Source organism: Ovis canadensis, chromosome 6 (assembly GCF_042477335.2).
Source record: "Ovis canadensis isolate MfBH-ARS-UI-01 breed Bighorn chromosome 6, ARS-UI_OviCan_v2, whole genome shotgun sequence".
NCBI classification, from domain to species: domain Eukaryota; kingdom Metazoa; phylum Chordata; class Mammalia; order Artiodactyla; family Bovidae; genus Ovis; species Ovis canadensis.
The window spans coordinates 121,059,722-121,080,352 of NC_091250.1; positions in this window are offsets into that span (position 1 = coordinate 121,059,722).

Sequence of the window (20,631 nt, forward strand, 5' to 3'; positions counted from 1 at the left end):
GGGGCAGAACACCAGAGCCCAGGTGCACACCTCTCTGAAGCTCAGCTTTCTCATCTGTAAAACGGAGCTAGGGGCTCGTGCTGCACCTGCTGGGAGAAGATGCCTTCTGATTCTGCAAGCTCTGAGGCCCGTCCTGAGCCAAGTAGTGTGTTGGCTGCTCAGTCATGCCCAACTCTTTGCAACCCCAGGGACTGCAGCCCACCAGGCTCTTCTGTCCATGGAATTTCCCAGGCAAGAATACTGGAGTGGATTGCCATTACCTTTTCCAGCGGATCTCCTCGACCTAGGGATCGAACCCAAGTCTTCCACATTGCAGGCAGATTCTTTACCATCTGAGCTACCAGGAAAGCTCAGCTAAGCTACCATGTGAGGTTCAGTCTCATCTGAGCTACCAGGGATTCTGAGCCAAGGTGCTGGGCTTTTCCTGAGCATTCAAAGAGCCACAAGGAGGGTTTGCTGGATGCCCAAGTATAGGACACAGCACCCACTCCTGATGGAGGAGCAGGGTTCCCATGGGGAATACAGAATGCCTTCCATCTCATTCTAAGAGGGACGGTCACTCTGCGGTCTGGAGGACACCTGTCCCATGCTCACCCAAACCAGAGTCATCTCTATTCCTGCTGCCTTCTAAGGTACCCGGAACCTGCCTCTATCGACTCGCCCTGGATAACCTGGAGACCACTAACATTGACGGAGCGCTTACCAGACTGAAACTCCATTTTACAAATCAGGACCTGGAGGCACAGGAAGTTTAAGTGATGTGCCTGAGTTCACACGGCTGCTCAGAGACGGCCAGGATGTGAACCCAGACCCACTGGGTCCAGCACCTATCCTTGGGCTCTGGTATAGGGCTCCCTTCTGCCTCATCCCTTGGGGACTCCTTAAGCTCAAGGCCAAGCCTGTGTCCTCTCAGAAGCCTGCCCCAGCCACCTTCTAACCATGGCAAAGGTTAGCCCAGGTGCCTCAATGCCCATAAACCAGGCTTTTAATCCCTGATGGCGGCCCACCGTCAGCAAGCATGCAAGGTGGCCTTTGTTACTGCCATTGAATGATGGGGGCCTGAAGCTCAGGACATATAAGTAACTTGACAAGGCTGTACTGCCAATCAGTGCTAAGGCAGGATCTGAACTCAGGAACACCTGGCCCCAGAGCACCTGGATTTCCACTCTTACACTCTATCAGACTGTCAAATGCAGCAGCCGTCACTTATCACAGTGACATCCAGTGATCAGGAAAATTCTCAGATCAGAGGCGCTTGAGCAGAGACTCGATGGAACGAAGAGGTCAGGGGAAATGGGCAGAAATAGCTGGCAGAGAACAGCAGTCCCAAAGGCTGAGTGGAAAAAAATATTTAAACAAGGAGCAAATGGGGACTTTCCTGGTGGCCTGGTGGTTACAATTCCAGGCTTCCAGTGCAGGGGGCACGGGTTCTATCCCTGGTTGGGAAACTGATCCTGCATGCTGTGTGGCCAAAAAAAAATCAGTAAAAGGTAAAGAAAGATGGAGAAAATGCTGGCTGTTGAAGGATGAAGGGGCCAGAGGCAATTCCTACTGGTGGCCACAGGCACGGGGGAAAGAGAAGGTCACCCCAGTGAGGGCTGGAAAGTGCTGGACTCTGACAAAGTGAGGGGGCTGCTTCACCCAGGGGCCTTCGGGGGCTTTGAGGGGTGGGTGCAGCTTCTGAAGGGGCTTTCCTGGTGGCTCAGCGGTAAAGAATCCACCTGCAATGCAGGAGTCACAGGAGATGTGGGTTCAACCCCTGGGTTGGGAACATCCCCTGGAGGAGGGCATGGCAATCCACTCCAGTATCCTTGCCTGGAGAATCCCATGGACAGAGGAGCCTGGAGGGTTGCAGTCCATAGGGTGGCAAAGGGACGTGACTGAAGCAGTTTAGCACACACAACACCTTCTGAAGGCCCAGGTGTGAGACTGCAGGCACGGGGCTCCCTAGTGTATCTGACCTCCAAAAGCATCTCCAGGATAAACATTCCTCAGATGAAGAGTTGGAAGTATAGAAAGCAATTTTCTCCAGGGGCTGTTTTCTGGGCTAGAACAGAAGATGCAGTCTCAAGCCCTCAAAATGTGACCCTGGGAAAAAAGACCCAATCCACGGGTAGATGTACCCCCTGCTTTCTGAGCTGCCACCCTGGGAGGCAAGGAGAGGAAAAGAAAAAAAAAAAAGCCTGCGGGAACGAGAGCAAGGGCCTCGACCTCCCCAAGCCTCATCTTGAAAGCACTGCCTGTGCTGGACTTTTGGAGAATTAAATGACTCAACTTGTGAGGAAATGGTCAGATCAACCGTGAAGCACTGAACAGTTATGAGTCATCATCACATCTCTTAATGGTTTAAGATGTTAACTTTCCGCCAGTACATCTGCAGGCTTCCCAGGTGGCTCTAGTGGTAAAGAACCCATCTGCCAGTGCAGGAGACATAAGAGGTGAGGGTTTGACCCCTGGGAAGATCCCCTGGAGGAAAGCATGGCAACCCACTCCAGTATTCTTGCCTGGAGAATCCCAAGGACAGAGGAACCTGGCGGGCTAAAGTCCATGGGATCGCAAAGAATTAGACATGACTGAGTGACTAAGCACACACAATACATTTGTATGTCAACGGGGACCTTCTTGAAGAGTAAAGCCTGAGTCAAAAGGGTGGCAGTAAAGATAAAAATATCGACCCACCCTCCCCAAAGACAAAAATAATAATAAATAATAAAAATGGCAAAAAACCCCACCAAAACCAGCAAAAGTTACTTTCTTTACCTTTCATCTCTGCCTGGTCCTTTACCTCTATAAGCAGTGACCTGATAGGGTAGACATTAGCATCTTTATTTTACAGATGGGGTCAACAAGACCCAGAGAGGTGAAGTAACCTGTCCAAGGACACACAGCAGGTGAAGATGCCACTGGGAAGGGAAGTAATTTATTCATTCATCCATTTACAAAATATCTGCTCCCTCTGTCCTGTTCTCTAGTGTTTCCCAGGGGCCTGACCTCACCAAGGCAGAAATGGAATAAATGATGATGGAGAAATGCCAGAGGTGCTGAGAGAGCAAAGTAAGGCCTTAAAGACAGGAGAACTGCCTGGAGGGGGTGATGCTGACACTGACATTTGAACACGAAGACTTTGGAAGCAGGGAGACAAGGGCATTTCAGAGCAAGGGAACGGCTTGCTACCCAGGGGACAAACAGCAGCCTGAGTGCTTTCAGTCACATCCCACCCTCTGTCCTCAAGCACGCTCACTGCCAGTGCCTGGTCAGTGAGGGGTCCCCTTGGAAGTATGGGCTCCCTTCTTTTTCTGGTCCTGCCTTTTGGAAAAAAAACCAAGCACGGGACCAGGGTCCGGGTGCCAGTGCTGCCGCCCTTGGGCAAAGTGACCTCAGGAACATCGTTTTGAGTCTCAGTTTCCCCAGCGAGGGCATTGTCTAGGACAGTGATTTTGAAAGGGTGGTGTCCGAACCAGCAGCAGCAGCCGTGTGTGTGTGTGTGTGTCTGTGTGTGTCTGTGTCTGTGTCTGCATGTCTGTGTGTGTGTGTCTGTGTGTGTGTGTCTGTGTGTGTGTGTCTGTGTGTGTCTGTGTGTCTGTGTGTGTCTGTGTGTGTGTCTCTGTGTGTGCCTGTGTGTCTCTATGTGTGTGTCTGTGTGTGTGTCTGTGTGTGTCTGTGTGTCTGTGTGTCTGTCTGTGTCTGTGAGTCTGTGTGTGTCTGTGTATCTGTGTGTGAGTGTCTGTGTGTGTGTGTCTGTGTGTGTCTGTGTGTCTGTGTGTGTCTGTGTGTCTGTGTGTGTGTCTGTGTGTGTGTCTGTGTCTGTGTCTGTGTGTCTGTATGTGTGTGTGTCTCTGTGTGTGTGTCTGTGTGTGTCTGTGTGTCTGTGTGTGTGTCTGTGTCTGTGTGTGTGTCTGTGTCTGTGTGTCTGTATGTGTGTGTGTCTCTGTGTGTGTGTCTGTGTGTGTCTGTGTGTCTGTGTGTGTCTGTGTGTCTGTGTGTGTGTCTGTGTGTGTGTCTGTGTGTGTCTGTGTGTCTGTGTGTGTCTCTGTGCCTGTGTGTGCCTGTGTGTGTCTCTGTGTGTGCCTGTGTGTCTCTATGTGTGTGTCTGTGTGTGTGTGTCTGTGTGTGTCTGTGTGTCTGTGTGTGTCTGTGTGTCTGTGTGTGTCTGTGTATCTGTGTGTGTGTGTCTGTGTATGTCTGTGTGTCTGTGTGTGTCTGTGTGTCTGTGTGTGTGTCTGTGTGTGTGTCTGTGTCTGTGTGTGTGTGTCTGTGTGTGTGTCTGTATGTCTGTATGTGTGTCTGTGTGTGTGTGTCTGTGTGTGTGTCTGTGTGTGTGTCTGTGTGTGTCTGTGTGTGTCTGTGTGTCTGTGTGTGTCTGTGTGTCTGTGTCTGTGTGTCTGTGTGTGTGTCTGTGTGTGTGCGTCTGTGTCTGTGTGTGTGTCTGTGTGTGTGTCTGGGTGTGTCTGGGTGTCTGTGTGTGTATGTGCATGTCTGTGTGTGTGTCTGTGTGTCTGTGTGTGTGTCTGTGTGTGTCTGTGTGTGTGTCTGTGTGTGTGTTTGTGTGTGTCTGTGTGTGTGTGTGTAGTCGCTCAGTTGTGTCCGACTCTGCGACCCCGTGGACTATAACCTACCAGGCTCCTGTGTCCATGGGCTTTTACAGGCAAGAGTACTGGAGGGGGTTGCCATTTCCTACTCCAGGGGATCTTCCCGACCCAGGGATCGAACAAATTCTCACCCCAGACCTGCGGAATCAGGAACCCTGAGGGTGGGGCCAGCAAACTCTGTCTTAACAAACCTTCCAGGGTTGATGATGACGCCAAGCCTGGTCCTGGGACCTGCCACATTGGCATCACCGGGGAGCCTGTTAGAAACGCTGAGTTTCAGGTCCCGGCTCAGACCTACAGAATCTGCATTTCCACTGGAGCGCCAGGAGGTCTCTCAGAGTGATGTTTGAAAAGCACAGTCCTGAGAGCTGGGTGACACCTCCTGGCAGCTATAAAGCTCTACCCGGCCCTCTGGAGAAAATCACCCAACCTTTTATTTCTCTTTCTCCAAAGACTCCCAGGCTCCCAGGCAGGAGGGAAGCCGTTTAGGTTCAGTTAGGGCTCTTTGATCCTTTCCAATCTCTGATAAGAACAGGGGTGGGGGGGGCAAGGGGCACTGGGGGGAGCCCTCTGGCAATAAGGGGAAAGTGTTTTCCTCCAGGAGGCATGGAAACCAAGTAGCCCTCTTCTGCTAGCTTGGCCAAGGAATGTCCCCTCGCAGAGCCTCTGGAATTGGGAAGAAATTCCGTGCAAATTCCACGGCCATCCCAAGCCAGTGCGAAATCGCAAGAGCTACCCAGTGTGGTGCGGCCCAGCTCAAAATTGAGTTCAAAACAATTACCAGCCGACATGTGTTTCCTATGAACGGTGCAAGTGTTAAAACGGATTTAATTTTCTTTTGTAAATAAAGAGGCCCATCCAGACCAGCCAGTTTATCTCCCTGGGAGAGATGAAAGTGTTTCATCTGCCAGTAGCCTCTGCCCACTGCAGAGGTGGGGGGTAGCTATCTGGGCCCCATGTGTTCTCTATCTTGTAATCCAAAGTCATCTTTCCCATGTGGGACTGTTTGGGCACCATGGGGTCTTGGCTGGAAGTCTTATTTTTAGTTACCTAAAACGGTACTCCTTTTCTTTCTTCTTTTCTTTCTTTTTTTTTTAAAATTCATATTAGTGACTCATAAACAGTAAAATTAGTCTGCTAGGGGCTAGTGGAGGCATCCATCCTGGTGGCGCCTGCTTTCCTGGGTTAGTAGTTAAAATAAATCATTGCTGTCACAATGGAATTCAGGCCTAAAAATCACCTGTAGGAATCCCCACCGCCTCCCACTCCACCTCCCCAGGCCCCCAGAGCGTCAAGGATCAAAGCTATCTCTCCCAACTCCAGCTGAGGGGGTGAAGGAGGGATGAGGAGGGAGAGAAGAGGAGGGAGGAGGTGAGGGAAGGAGGGGGAGGGAGGGGAGGAGGGGGAGGGAGGGGAGGAGGGGGAGGGAGGGGAGGAGGGGGAGGGAGGGGAGGAGGGGGAGGGAGGGGAGGAGGGGGAGGGAGGGGAGGAGGGGGAGGGCCAAGCCTAGGAGGAAAACCCCAGAAGTTATACCAAACCAGGAAATGAATGTCTCAGCTCTATTGTTGAAGCTGGAAGCACGAAAGTATGAGGCCAATTTATGATATTAGTTGTTTCTAAAGCAAAATATGATTAACCACTTTATTATGTAAAGTTATGCTTCCACTTAACCTCCTTGCGCTGGCATCCAGAACTGGGGAGTGGAGTGGGGTGGGGTGGCGGGTGGGGTTTTTTTGTTTGTTTTTTTTAACTGCAAATTAAATAAATTCCAACATGCCCAAACTTCCTGACTTCCACTGTCCAGCGCTAGTATCTCTGGAAACTTCAATCGTGGGAGATAACTCACCCAGTCTGCTGCCTACCTTCAGCGGCCGATGCCCTAATCCGGGATCAGGCAAATAAGCTTTCATCTTCGCAGCACTTAAGTTAATTACATGGAGGCCGGTGGAGGCCCCGGAGCCGACTCGGCTCTGCGCATAGCCCTCCCGAAGCCAAACATCATAGGATCCAGATGCAAACCCTTGCCAGCTTAAGCCCAACAAATTTCCTTTGTCAAGAAACGCAAACAGCCAAACATCGCCGCGTAGGCTACTTCAGTGAGTGGGCCTCCTTCTGGGGCGCTGGGCCCGCGGGGCGGAGGCCAGAAGCAAAGACCAGAAACCAATTTTTAAAAAAAAAGCACGAGTGCTCAGGGCCTCCTCGCTGTTTCCCAGGCGTCCGGCGGGTTGCTCTGTTTTATTTTGGACGGATTACCGATCAAAATGACTGGCCGCCTCCTTTAATGGAGCCGGAAGTGTCTCGATGATTTAGGAATCCATCCCAGCAGTGGGAATGCCGGAGTGGGGGAGGGGCTGCCCCCTCCCCCAACCCTCAGACTTCCTTCTAAGTTGGCTTCTGCACCCTGCTTTCTGGTTCCCTCCAATCTGTCCCAGTTTGCATAGTTCCTTGGCTTGGACCACCCCCCACTCTGCAGATATCCTGTCCCTGCTCTCTCCCTGGGACCTACATTGTCCAGCAACCTTCTTCCCTGACTTTGTGTCCCACCTGCCATCAGAGCAACATGTGGCCCTCTCTCTGCCCCCTGCTCTGCAGGGTGGCTTGGACTGGGTGGGTGAATCTGTCTGATTCTGGGGGTGGCCAGAGGAAGCCCACTAGGGCAGCGTGACTAGGGCAAAGTTCATCAAGCCACAAAGCTGGAATTTTGACTCTGTCCACCTGACTTTGGTGACTCAAGGCTCAGGGGGGAGTAGAGGAAAGTGCCTGATTAGCTTCCTGTTGTGGATAAAATTGTGTCTCCCCAAAAGATAAATTCAAGTCCTAACCCCCAGGAGCTGTGAATAGCACATTACCTGCTACTACTTACTATTACTTGGAAATCGGGTCTTTGTAGATGTAATCTAGGTAAAACAGAAAGCATTCTGGGCTCAAATGGACCTGAATCTGATGGCTGAAATGCCTAGGAGAAGACAAATGTTTGGAAACAGAGACTCAGAGAGGAGGGAGATGGTCATGTGAAGACAGAGGCAGAAACTAGGGTGATGCCACTATAAGCCAGGAGCCAGTAACTTCCAGCAGACACCAGGAGCTGGGAGACACCGAAGAAAACCCCTCTTAAGCCTTCAGAGGGAGGGTGACCCCAACACCTAGATTTCAGAGTTCCAGCCTCCAGAGCTATACAAAATACATGTCTATTGTTTTTGCCAACTGAAAAAAAAAATGCACAACCTGAGAGTTGCGAGTTATACTTTATTGGGGACAAAATGAGGACTATAGTCTGGGAGACAGCATCTCAGATAGAGAAACTGCTCTAAAGAGGTAAGCGGGTAGGTCAGCACATATGTGATTCTGGTGAAAGGGGAGTTCATGCAATCAAGCACATATTTCTGCAGAATGTTTCTGCTAGTCACAAGGAGCAGTCATCACCATGAAGGAATTTAGTGCTTTTCTAGATATGAGGAGATAGAGCTGGGCTCACAGAGTCAGTTCCCAAACATATCTAACCATCTGAAGACCTGTCCTGCTGTTTTTTTCCCAGAGCACAGAGTCCCTCATTTCTGCTCTCTACCCTGAAATCCTTTCAGGGGGTGTTGAAAAATCAGCAGCTGCAGAAGCACGTGATTTAATCCTTGTAGAGGCAGATGGCAAGTGCTAATTTGTGTTGTTATTCAGTCGCTATGTTGTGTCCAACTCTTTGCGACCCATGAACTGCAGCACACCAGGCTTCCCTGGTGTGCCAATTTGCACTATCTCCCAGAGTGTGCCAGTTTGCAGTTGATGTTTTAAACTACCCAGACCATGGTGGTGAACTGCTTTGCAACCCCAGGAAACAAATGCACCTTCTAAAACTACCTGTGTGTTCCCACCTGGACCCGAGCATCTGAACTGGATGGTGGGGCAGCGACTCCCAAAGCTATGCCTGTCCTCTTGGCTGGCACACAGTGCTGAAACCTGCAAATATCCAGCTGACTTGCAGGCTACAGCCAAGCCCAGGGCCACCCTTTCTGCCTCTAGGACTCTATGCCTGGCCACCAAGTCCCCTCTTCTATGGCTACCCTGGGGCTTTGTAGCCCCCTGCACTGAACTGGGACTGCCTGGCAGGCCCCCAGCCCTTCCCCTAGGTATCCCTCCTCCCCAGAGAACCCCTCTCTTCTAGGCCTCTTAGGCTTACTGAACTCTCAAGACCCAAACCCAGGGTCCCTCCCCCCAGACTTCATGAGTGGTTCCCTGACTCCCATCCAGCCTGACTTGGAGCCTCCCTCTGTGTCCCCGTGGCCCCTCACATAGCACCTGTCACTGTCACTTGCAGGATTCACTGCCATGAGGCAGGTGTCACAGCTGACCCACCTGGAGGACACTCTCTGAGAGCCCACCCTACTCCCATGTGTGTGGAATGAATAAGCAACTGATAAATAAGTGTGCATATCACAATGCCGTCCCCGAATGTGTACTCCACGTGAAACTCAGCGTTCCCTCGTAGGTCATGGCCCCCACATAGGAACAGAAATAGGAAGGGACACCCCAACAGGACCTGCTGTGCCCTAGAAAGGCAAAGAGAAATAAAGAGAAAGGCACCCTGAATTCCTTAGGTTGGCACATTGAAGCCAGACCTGAAACATGCTGTCTGAGCTCTTGCTTTTGGTGTGTGCATAGAAGGAAATTGAATTTTGTCTCATTGGAGAACAGTCCCTCCTTCAAACCCATCTTATCAGCCTGTGTCTTTGCCTGTTTACTTTCTCCTGGGGGAAGATCCCCTGGAGAAGGAAATGGCACCCCACTCCACTGGGCTTCCCTGGTGGCTAAGCTGGTAGAGAGTCTACTTGCAATGTGGGAGACTCAGGTTCAATCCCTGGGTCAGGAAGATCCCCTGGAGAAGGAAATGGCAACCCACTCCAGTATTCTTGCCTGGAGAATTCCACGGACAGAGGAGTCTGGTGAGCTATAGTCCATGGGGTCGCAAAGCGTCAGATGTGATTGAAGCAACTTAGCACACACTTTCTCCTGAGGAACTATTAAGGCAAGAAGGGCAATCTTATTAATCCCCTGAAGGCAACTAGCTTGGAAGGACCCAGCATAGAACATCCTCTCATCGATGCTGCAAAGAAAAAGTTCCAGAGACAGGTTGGTGTTTCATTTATGGAAAAATATCTCTGATCCCTGAATCAAGGAAGACTCTTTCTAAAAGTTCACCAGCCAATAACTTAATATTTCCCCAATGGCCACAACCCACCAGAAGGAGAGTTGGGACAGGCCGTGTTCTCTTGTATAAAAGTCTAATTTTTATACTGAACTTCTTGCTAAGTTTCAAATATGCTGCTCTCTCTTATTCCTTCTGCTGAAACTCCATTCCTGACGTGGCTTGGCCCTAATACCTACTCCTCCTGCTGCGGTGCTGGTGGTTTAGTCACTAAGTTGTGTCCGACTCCTGCGACCCCATGGACTGTAGCCCACCAGGCTCCTCTGTCCATGGGATTCTCCAGGCGAATCCTGGGGTGCGTTGATATTTCCTTCTCCAGGGGATCTTCCCAATCCAGGGATCGAACGCAGGTCTCCCACATTGCAGGCAGATTCTTAACTGACGGAGCCACCAGGACTCAGCTTAAATGTCACATCCTCAGGGAGGCCTTCAGTCCCATCCAGCTCATCCCCTCCTGTAGGCCCCCAAGTGTGTGAGGGTTTCTAGGTGAAGTAACTATCTCTGCCCCGGTCACAGCGTACCCCAGCATCCAGCACCCAGCACAGAGGAGACTCTCAGTATCCATAAAGATGAACAGCATAGCTGTTTCCCTGTAGCCCTGTTTCACTGAAGGTCACAAACCAGTGTAACCAGCCATTCAGGCTTGGCAGCTGTAACAGAGACCCAGAAAAATAGCAGTTTAACAAGGTAGAAACTCATTTCTGTCTTATCAGGAATCTAAACTCCCTCTATCTTCTGCCTTTGCCTTAATAGAAAACGTCTATCTCAAGGCTATGGTTTTTCCAGTAGTCATGTATGGATGTGAGAGTTGGACCATAAAGAAAGGTGAGCACCAAAGAATTGATGCTTTTGAACTGTGGTGTTGGAGAAGACTCTTGAGAGTCCCTTGGACTGCAAGGAGATCCAACCAGTCCATCCTAAAGGAAATCAGTCCTTAGTATTCATTGGAAGGACTGATGTTGACGCTGAAGCTCTAATACTTTGTCCACCTGATGCAGAGAACTGACTCATTGAAAAAGACCCTGATGCTGGGAAAGATTGAAGGCAGGAGAAGGGGACGGCAGAGGATGAGATGGTTGGATGGCATCACCAACTGGATGAACATGAGTTTGAGCAAGCTCTGGGAGTTGGTGATAGATAGGGAAGCCTGGCATGCTGCAGTCCATGGGGTCACAAAGAGGCAGACACGACTGAGTGACTGAACTGGCTGAATGACCTCATGATCCAAGATGACACCTCGAGCTCCTGCCCTCTCATCCACACTCCAGCCAATGAAATGAAAGGGGACAGAGGAAGGCAGGCTCCCGCACTTAAGGATGTGCCCTGCAGATTGTACACATCACTTCTGCTCTCATCCCACTCACCAGAGCTTGATCACATTGGCCACACCTGTCTGTAAGGGAGTCTGGGAAAGCCATCGTTGTCTGGGCAGTCGTATGGCCAGCTAAGAACTCAGCAAGTGTAGAGAAAGGACAGAACAGATATTAGGGGACAGTGGGCCTACTCTGCCTCCCCTGGAATCATCCTGAGGAACTCTCACATGCCTCTCCTCCCAAATATTTCTCTAACCAATAACTATATCCTTGTCCTTTGATTTTTACAGTGAAAGTGTATTTTGGTTCTGCCCCTTCTCTCCTTACTGCTGTACCACAAATCAACCACGTTCATTTGCCCCATAGCTGGAAAGTACAATGGTCTCCTCCCATCTCTGGTCCTGCCACCTTTTGCCCCCATCCATCCACCGTATCTGAATCCACCTGGTCCAATCCGGGCAGTTTGGAAATATCTACCAAAAGGACATATTCAGAGAGCCTTTGAACAGTAATTCTATATCTGGGAATCTACCCCACCACTGTCTTAGTCTGTTTGGGATCCTATAATAAATTGCCATCAACTAAGTGACAGACAAGCACTAGGAACTTATTTCTCACAGTCTAAGATCAGGGTGTCAGCAGCTGGAACAACAGGCAGTGAGTGCAAGAAAGTTCAAGGCGGGTTGTGGGTGCTAGGTGTGCTCAGCTAGTGAAAATGCAACACACTACACACGTGCACAGAACTTTTCTAAATTTAAACTGAACATTTTCTAAAAATAAAACTTGCACATTTAACATGCTTACAAGTGCTTGAAACCTAAGTGTGGACCAAGAGCAGAGGAGGATAGGAAATGGATATTATGGCATGATGACATCATGGATGCAAGTGTTTGCCTTGAATATCACTTTACATCACTTATAATATCCTCTTCCCTTTTTCAGATATAAATGATATCATTATATCATTTGAATAATGAATGAAGCAAGAAGGATGAGGGGCAAGGAGGACCTGGCCGCCTCCTCTCCTACGGGGTGATGAGGGCAAAGGAAGAAGATGGTTGTCAGGCCAGTTTGCTCATGCCATCGTGTCTTGTTCACAGCCCAGGCAAGTGCTGTTAGCCTCATGGACAGATGAAGACACTGAGATTCAGAGAGAAAAACAGAAATTGACCCAAGTTACGCAGCAAGTGAGTGGAACTGTCAGGGTCTGGGATTGGGGATGGGGCAGGTCTCAGGTCTATGTGTGCACCTCTGATCCATGTCTAGCCCATTCCATCCAGCTCAGCCCACCTCGTGTTCCCCTATTCTGTGCAAGGTGCACAGAGAAGGGGCTGCAAGTTCTTCGGGGGCGGGGGGAGTCACACAAATCTGATCATCAGAAGCTGCATCACCCACCCAGAGGACACACAGCTAGGAGCCTTCATGTGCCCCTCACCCAACAACTAATGTCTTTCAATCAACAAGTATTTTTAAAACATCTGTTCTAGGTGCTGTTGTAGATGCTGAGGATGCAATATTGCCCTGCTCCCATGAGGCTGTCATCCCAGTGGAGGGGATGAAGAGTGCACGAGGAAATACGGAGAACTTGGAGCAAGGGAGATGGGTGAGGGCTCTACTGGGAAATAGAGCAGGTCAGGCAACGAACGCAACTATGTCTACGTTGGGTGGCCAGGGAAAGCTCCTCTGTAGCCGTGACCTGGAGCAGCGGCCACCATGGTGTGAGCAACATGAGTCTCTAAGGATGAGCATTCCAGGCAGACGGACGAGCATGCGCAAAGGCCCTGAGGCAAGAATGGGTTCAGTGTGTTTGATGAAGAGCAAAGAAGCCAACACAGCCGAAGCAGAGTGGCAGGAGCTGGGAAAGAGAAGGAGCCGCGGTCTAAAGCCATCACCCCGAGGCCACAACTGCGGTCCTAGATTTTATCTGCGTGAGAGGTGAGCCAGCAGGTTTTGAGCACAAAAGTAACATGTTGAAAAATGGCTGGAGGGGGATATATTCGTCTCCCAGGGTTGCCAGAACAGATTACCCCAAACTGGGTGGCTTAAAACAACGGACATTCATCTCTCCAGTTCCGGACGCCAGGAGTCCAAAATCAAGATGTCAGCAGGACTGGACCCCTCTGGAGGCTCCCGTCCAAGCCTCTCTCCTGGCTTCTGGTGGTTTCCCATAATCTGTGGCCCGTGGCTTATAGAAGCCTCACCCCAGCCTCACATGGCCTTCCTCTCTGTGTTTCTTCTCCTGTCCCTCCTTTTCTATGGATGTTTGTCATTGGCTTTGGATCCCACCTGGGTCACATAGGATGCTCTCATTTCAAGCATTAAAGCCAAACTCACAGTTCTGGGTAGATGTATCTTTTGAGAGCCAGTGTTCAACCCACCATGGGGGCCAGGGTGGACACAGGGAGGGGACCAGTTAAGACACTACTTCTCTCACTCAGGTAAGCGATCCTGATGGCCCACCTGGACCAAAAAGGGGAAAGTCGAGTCTCAGCAGGTTTAAGAGTTTATCAGGAGATGGAATCCAAAGGAGGTGATGAATGACCAAGTGCGGAGAGTTGAGGAAGAGGGCACAGTTAGGGATGACTTAACTGCCACCCTTCTGGCTTAAACAACTAGGTGCGTACTTGCTCCGTCATGCAACCCTGTGGACTCTAGCTTGCCAGGGTTCTCTGTCCATGGGATTTTCCAGGCAAGAATACTGGAGTGGGTTGCCATTTCCTCCTCTAGAGGAACTTCCCAACCCAGGGATCTAACCCAGGTCGCCTGTCTCCTGCATTGCAGGCAGGTGCTTTACTGCTTGAGTCATCAACTAGAAGGCTCATGATTTTAAAATCTTTTACTTCATCCAATCCTATACCACAAAACTTACCCTTCTCACACAACATTGTAAATCAACTATCCTCCAATGTAAAATAAAAATTAATTTTAGAATGTTTAAAAAGTACCCTTCTCCCCAGAACCAATTACCCCAGTTCCCAGAAAGAGCACACTCAATCTCTTAAACCTGCTCTGCTTCCTCATGGGGCCCCAGGAAACACAAGAAGACCTTCGTGTGATTGCTAAGTAATTGCTTTTCAACTGTAAAAGTAATTAAGAAATGGCACCAATTTCCCTAAGTGTAATGTAATTAAATCTACTGGCTTGGAAAATCATTTGCGATAAACTGAAACAGCAAAAGATCAGGGGAATTAGGAAAGCATCTGACACTAGGGACAGAGTGTTCTCAGGGACTTTTTCCCTGGAGGGGTGGCTTTGGCAGGTGCAGGATGCGGCTGGCAAAGGAGGGGGGTAGGGTAGAGGATGGGAGGGCCAGATGCCAGGCTGGAGGCCCAGCCAGGCAGGGTTACCTGTTGAGGGGGGAGGATGGAGCCCAGGGATCAGGTGGAGTTGCATAGAGTTCTTATCCCAGGAAGTCAAAGGCAGCTTCAACTTTGGTCAAAAAGGTGGTAACGGAGAGACTTCCCTGGTGGTCAACAATTAAGACTCAGAGCTCCCAATGCAGAGACCTAGATTTGATCCCTAGTCAGGGAACTGGATCCGACAGACCACAACCAAAATTCACATGCTGCAACTAAAGCGAAAAAGATCCCACGTGCCGCATTGGAAGATCAATGAGCCCACACACCTCAACCGAGACTCGCATAGCCAACTAAACATTGTTGTTGAAAGTGTTGCTCAGTGTGTCCAACTCTTTGTGACCCCATGGACTACAGCCTACCAAGCTCCTCTGTCCATGGGATTCTCCAGGCAAGAATACTGGAGTGGGGAGCCATTCCCTTCTCCAGAAAAAAATATAAATAAATAAATTAATTAAAAGACGCTTTCTCCTTGGAAGAAAAGTTATGAGCAACCTAGACAGCATATTCAAAAGCAGAGACATCACTTTGCCGACTAAGTTCCGTCTAGTCAAGGCTATGGTTTTTCCAGTAGTCATGTATGGATGTAGGAGTTGGACTGTGAAGAAGGCTGAGCACCGAAGAACTGATGCTTTTGAACTGTGGTGTTGGAGAAAACTCTTGAGAGTCCCTTGGACTGCAAGGACATCCAACCAGTCCATTCTGAAGGAGATCAACCCTGGGATATCTTTGGAGGAAATGATGCTAAAGCTGAAACTCCAGTACTTTGGCCACCTCATGCGAAGAGTTGACTCATTGGAAAAGACTCTGATGCTTGGAGGGATTGGGGGCAGGAGGAGAAGGGGACAACAGAGGATGAGATGGCTGGATGGCATCACTGACTCAATGGACGTGAATCTGAGTGAACTCCGGGGGTTGGTGATGGACAGGGAGGCCTGGCGTGCTGCAATTCATGGGGTCCCAAAGAGTCAGACACAACTGAGCGACTGAACTGAACTGATCTGAACTGAAATATTAAAAAGTAAAGTGAAGGAAGCAGGGTGAATGACTGGACTTGAGGAAGGAAGCTGCACCATGAATAGATGCTGGTGAAATCAGGGTCCATTTGGGTCAAGAAATTGGGTCAGGCTGAGCACTTCAAGACCAAGACTGTGATCAAAAGGCAGAGTGTCCAGGGGCTCTTCCTCAGTGGTTCCTGTAGCAGGTACAGAGTGTCATGGCTGAAGGGAACCAGGAGGGCCAAATAGATTTCCAGGATGGACTGAAGCTAGCACCTCTGGGGCAGAGTGTGGTAGAGAAATAAAGAAATTTTACATCAGGCAGCGAGCTCTAGGTTCAAATCCTGACTCACAGGGTTTGTTATCTTGAGCACTCTACTAAGCTCTCTGAGTCTCTGTTTCCTGTGCCGTAAGAGCATAACCGTTGTTCCCAACAAGCACATTGTTAGGGAAGGATGGACCCAGTGTGCACGGTGGGCTTTAGAAACTGTCAAGGCCCACACCAGACGTCCACTGAGGTTGTTGAGAGAGGGTCCTCCATCCTCCGACCCCTTCATCCTGTCTCCTCCCCCTCCCTGGGACCTCTCTCCAGCTGAGACTTCCTTCCACTCCCTCCCGACATCAATCCCCACCCACCCCACCCCCACCCTCCACTGGCTCCTCCCCTTGGCCAAGGCCCCTACCCTATATTCCTCAGTTTCCTTGAATAGGAAGAAAAGTAAAGCCTCTCCCTCACAAGGTATCCTAAGGATCAAAGGAGCTAATGTATGAAAAAATGTGAAGATCAAGCTAGGCCAACACCTCTGCAGGAGAGCTCAGCTATTGTTATTATTATTACTAGCAATCTAGAAAACAGCCAGCAAAGAGAAGAAACAAAAATCACAATCCATCACCGCCAATCCTCCCACCTAGCAGGAACTATCATTAGCAATCGAAGAATAACCTTCTTGACCTTTCAAAAATGCATATTGTTAATTTATTTCAGGGAATTGATCATATTCTTACACACAGTTTGGGGAACCTATTTTTGTCCTTAACAATCTACCCTGAACAACTTTACCTATTATTGCACTACACACCATCATTTTAAGGTTGTCAGATTATTTATAGTATTATCACATGCATGAGTAGCCACTCAGTCGTGTCTGACTGCGACCCCAGGGACTGGAGCTTGCCAGGCTCCTGTGTCCACGGGATTTCCCAGGCAAGACTACTGAAGTGGGTTGCCATTTCCTCCTCCAGGGGATCTTTCCGATCCAGGTATCAAACCCAAGTCTCTTGAGTCTTCTGCACTGGCAGGCAGATTCTTTACCACTGAGCCACGGGGAAGCCCAGTATTATCACACATTGTTTAATCAATTAGCAATTCCAGGGACTGTTGGCAAAGCTGGTCTCCATGCCTTATTTCCTACTATTTCCCACACCCCAGTTCTAGCCCAGTTTTCCCTCTGGCCAGACCATCCTACAGATCTCTATGAAGTAAGACACAGTTGTGAAGACACCTCCTATTTAAAACACCTTCGGTGGTGCCCTGGTACTTAAGAACTGAAATTGTATCTTCTGTCCCTGGCATTTGAGGCTCTCTCCAAAATGTTGCCCCGATCCTGTTGGCTCCTAAATCCCCTTGTCATATTCCACAGATGGCCCCAAGGACCCTCATCACTCTTGATGTTCCCAGAACCCTTAAGGAACTTCTTCCCCTATCCCCACATGTCTTGATCCTACCCATCTTTCAAAACCCAACCAAAGTTCATTTTCTCCTTCTAAAACTTTTCTGCTGCCCATTGTATCACTCAGGATCAGATTCAGCTAGGGGGACTCAGTACAACAGTGACCTAAACAAGGTAAAAGCTCATCCTCTCTGGCATGAGGATGACCTGAGGTAGATGATCCAGGGTCTAGTATGGTAGCTCTTCTACAGTCTGGCACCCAGATTTCTTCATTCCTGGGATGAATACTCATCCTCATGGTCTAATACGGTTGCTAGAGCTCCAGACATTACATCTACGTTCCTGAAAGAAGAGTTTGTTTGTTTTATTTGTTTAATTGGCTGCACCGTGTCTTAGTTGTAGCACATGGAATTTCAATCTTTGTTGCGACATACTAACTCTTAGCTGTGGCGTGTGAGATCGTCTTCCCTGACCAGGGATTGAATCTGGGCCTCCTGCTTTGGGAGGGCAGAGTCTCAACCACTGGATCACCATGAAGTTCCAAGAGAAGAGTTTTAAAGACGATGAGAAGAAGAATGCATGCACTCTCTTTCAGGAAGCTTTCCAGAAATACCACGCAGGACTTCTGTTTGTATCTAATTAGCAAGAACTGGTTCACTTAGTCACCCAGGTAGAAAAGAGGCTGGGGAAGGTAGGTAGTCATGTACTCATTACCAAGAAAGAAGGAAGAATGGATACTGAGAGACCGTCCAGCATCCCACTACTAGAAGAAATAGCTCCTTCCTCTAAGCTCACATGCATCTCCCATAACACCAGGCTCTTACTCCAGGAGGCGGCAGGGTCTAAGGAAAGACAGAAGCTTTGGAATCAGACCTGGGTTTAGATCCTGGCTAGTGGCTTTCTAGCTAGACTGTTTAGGAAACACTTAAAATATCTTAATCTCTGTGTCTTTAAAGAAAAAAAAAGAAGCAGCTCTGAGGTCATCAAATAGTCTTATGGACATGAAGTACCCAGGAAAATGTCACATAAGACTCTGATAAATAATCATTGGCCGCAACTCCCTTCTGCTTTGTGTCATGAATCCCCATGTGTTCCATATACTACACAACTATTAGAGTGGTTGAATCCAGGCTCCTGACACATGGTAAGGGCTATCAGTAGTATTTGCTGCATTCAGCTGACCCCAGTTGACCTGTCCCTTCTCCTGGGCTCATTCTGGCTCTGCCTTGGTCAGTGAACTTTTGGCCGCTGGGATGCTGAGCATGTAGCTGACTCAGTTTGTTTGGGATGGGGCCCAGAGACCTAAATTTTTCACCTCCCTAGGGCTGAGAATGATTGGTCCAGACATAAAGCCCCTTCCACCTCTAACTCTATAAGCTCTTGACAGAGCAGGAAGCAAGCACTCAGTAAATGTCATGGTTGCTATATTGGCTCAACTACTATTGCTGGAAAAGGTCAGTTTTCATTCCAGTCCCAAAGAAAGACAAGGCCAAAGAACATTCAAACTATTGCACAGTTGCGCTCATTTCACATTCTAGCAAGGTAATGCTCAAAATTCTCCAAGCAAGGCTTCAACAGTACATTAACTGAGAACTTCCAGATGTACAAGCTGGATTTAGAAATGGCAGAGGAACCAGAGATCAAATTGCCAACATCCGTTGGATCATAGAAAAGCAAGCGAATTCCAGAAAAACATCTACTTCTGCTTGATTGACTACGCTAAAGCCTTTGACTGTGTGGATCACAACAGACTGTGGAAAATTCTTCAAGAGATGTGAATACCAGACCACCTTACCTGCTTCCTGAGAAACCTGTATCCTATCCAGGTCAAGAAGAAACAGTTAGAACCAGTCATGGAACAACTGACTGGTTCAAAATTGGGGAAGTCTGCACATTGTCACCCTGTTTATTTAACTTGTATGCAGAGTACATCATGTGAAATGCTGGGCTAGGTGAATCATAAACTGGAATTAGGATTTCCAAGAGAAATATCAACAACCTCAGATATGCAGATGATACCACTCTAACAGCAGAAAGTAAAGAGGAACTTTAGAGCCTCTTGATGAAGGTGAAGAGGAGAGTGAAAAAACTGGCTTAAAACTCAATATTCAAAAAACTAAGATCATGGCATCCAGTCCCATTATGCCGTGGCAAATTGATGGAGAAAAAGTGGAAACAGTGACAGATATTCTTTTCTTGGGCTCCAAAATCACTGCAGATGGTGACTGCAGCCATGATGTTAAAGGATACTTGCTCCTTGGAAGAAAAGCTATAACAAACCTAGACAGCGTATTCAAAAGCAGAGACATCACTTTACCGGCAAAGGTTCATATAGTCAAATCTATGTTTTTTCCAGTAGTCATGTATGGATGTGAGAGTTGAACTATAAAGAAGGCTGAGTACCAAAAAATTGATGCTTTCGAACTGTGTTTCCGGAGAAGACTCTTCAAAGACCCTTGGACTGCAAGGAGATCAAACCAGTCCATCCTAAAGGAAATCAACCCTGAATATTCAATGGAAGGACTGGTGCTGAAGCTGATGCTCCAATACTTTGGCCACCTGATGGGAAGAGCTGACTTGTTGGAAAAGACCCTGATGTTGGGAAAGATTGAAGGCAAGTGGAGAATAGGGTGACAGAGGACGAGATGGTTGGATGGCATCACTGACTCAATACACATGAGTTTGAGTAAACTCCAGGAGATGGTGAATGATAGGGAAGCCTGGTGTGCTGCAGTCCATGGATCACAAAGAGTTGGACCCGACTTCGCGGCTGAACAACTGTTGCTAATAAACGAACCCTAAAATGCAGAAGCATCAAACAGTCATTTCTTTGTACTCATAGTTCTGTAGGTCAGGAAGTTGGGCAGGTTCGTCTCTCTTCCTCAAACTCTGAGCACCAGTCAGGAGACTCAAATGGATGGTGGCTTGAAGGCTGGGATCACCTTTAGGCATTTTCACTCCCACGATTGGCCGTTGATGCCACCTGTCAGCTGGGCTGTTGGTTGGAACACAGGTGGCCTCTCCCTGCAGGCTCCGTTGGGCTTCTTTGATAGCATGGCGTCTGGGTCCCAAGAGACAGTGACCTGAGAAAGCAAGGCAGGCACACGTGGCGTTTTCATGATCTAATAAACTGGGCTCTCAGTCGCATAGTATCACTTTCACCGTAGTCACAAGCCTGCCCAGGTCCAGATGGAGAGAAACAGACCCCACCACTGAGTGGGAGCAACGTCAGTGTCAGAGTATCAGAAGGACAGGTGGAAAGGGAGATATTGTGGACGCTGTCTTCAGAAAGTACTGTCTGCCGCAATATAATAACAAGAAGAGGAGGAGGAAGAAGGGGAAGGAAGAGGAGTAGAAATCATTGTCACCACTGTCATCGTCTGTGATGACCCAGGCCAACACCACTCCACGTGGATCAGCTTTGGAAATGGACACTCTCGGATCTGTCACCCACCGGCCTTGAGACCTTGCGTGAGACCCTTCTCTGTGCCTTATGTTCTGAATTTATACC